Here is a 1047-nt window from a genome sequence, read left to right on the forward strand (position 1 = left end):
TCCTATTTTTTTTTTTTTTTTCTATTTAAATCTTGGGACCACCGGCTCCAAGCTCAGAGAAACCCATTCCTGACGAAAAATTATTCCATTCCTTTCCCTGCGCCTCTTCCTTCGTTCCCTCTCCCGCTTTTCTTCTTCGGAAACAAAATAACATATAAACCCTGCCACTCATGATCGCACTGCACAAACGAAGACAAGTCGCCCTTGTCGAAATGTTGGCTCGCGAACTAAGGCTTCCCCTCAACCCCTGCTCGGTTTCTTTTGATGATTTATGGTGAGAGCTAATTCCGAAGATTAGCATGCAGTGTTGTACAGGCCAACTGCCATTATGCCCAGCGTAATTTCAGAAATGAAGCGTGTGCAACACAATATCACGTCCATGCCAAGCTGTTGTCGGAAGGGGAAGCCGTCCCGCAGTCGTGGCCGAGTGGTTAAGGCGATGGACTCGAAATCCATTGGGGTCTCCCCGCACAGGTTCGAATCCTGTCGGCTGCGTAGAATTTTATTTTTCTGAAAAGGTCTTCAAATTTGACAATGCTTGTATTTGTTTCATTTATGAGGTAGGTTGTGCCAAAGCGACCCACGCTATGAAGAAAGGCCTTTTTTTTTCCTTGCTCGACCTTCATTTGTAAAAAAAAAAAAAAAAGAAAAAGAAAAAACTTAAAACAACGAAAAACGCTTTTTTGGTTGGGAGGCGATTTTTTTTTTTCTGAGATATCCTTCAAAAAACGTTAGAGAAATACTTTCCGTTACATCTCTATGGCATTAGGTTCTTACCTGTACAAATAGATCACATTTCTTTTGATGTTATTGTGCTCCTAGGCCTCCACAGCTCTTTGAAAACGAGGATGCAGTACAACAACGCAGGTATCGAAGTGCGGTCTGTACGTGAGCACTTTATTGAACGTGTCATACGGTTCAGAGAGAAGCGTATTGAGTACTTCTTGACCAGCCAATATGGATGGGAGTGCTTCACAAACTGCTGCTGTTGAAGAAAAAAATTTCAACTTGTCACGTCGGTAAATGTGTTACTGACGTGTTTTACAA

At 42.4% G+C, this 1047-nt stretch overlaps 1 non-coding gene across 1 annotated transcript; it reads left to right on the top strand.

Annotated features, from left to right (window-relative positions):
• Positions 1-413: 413 nt before the first annotated feature.
• Positions 414-495, top strand: TRNAS-CGA (transfer RNA serine (anticodon CGA)). The gene has a single exon. It is a non-coding gene; the product is annotated as a tRNA-Ser (tRNA).
• The last annotated feature ends 552 nt before the right edge of the window (positions 496-1047 follow it).

Source organism: Amblyomma maculatum, chromosome 8 (genome assembly GCF_055883805.1).
Source record: "Amblyomma maculatum isolate TAMU_Amacu chromosome 8, ASM5588380v1, whole genome shotgun sequence".
In the NCBI taxonomy this organism is placed as follows: Eukaryota; Metazoa; Arthropoda; class Arachnida; order Ixodida; family Ixodidae; genus Amblyomma; species Amblyomma maculatum.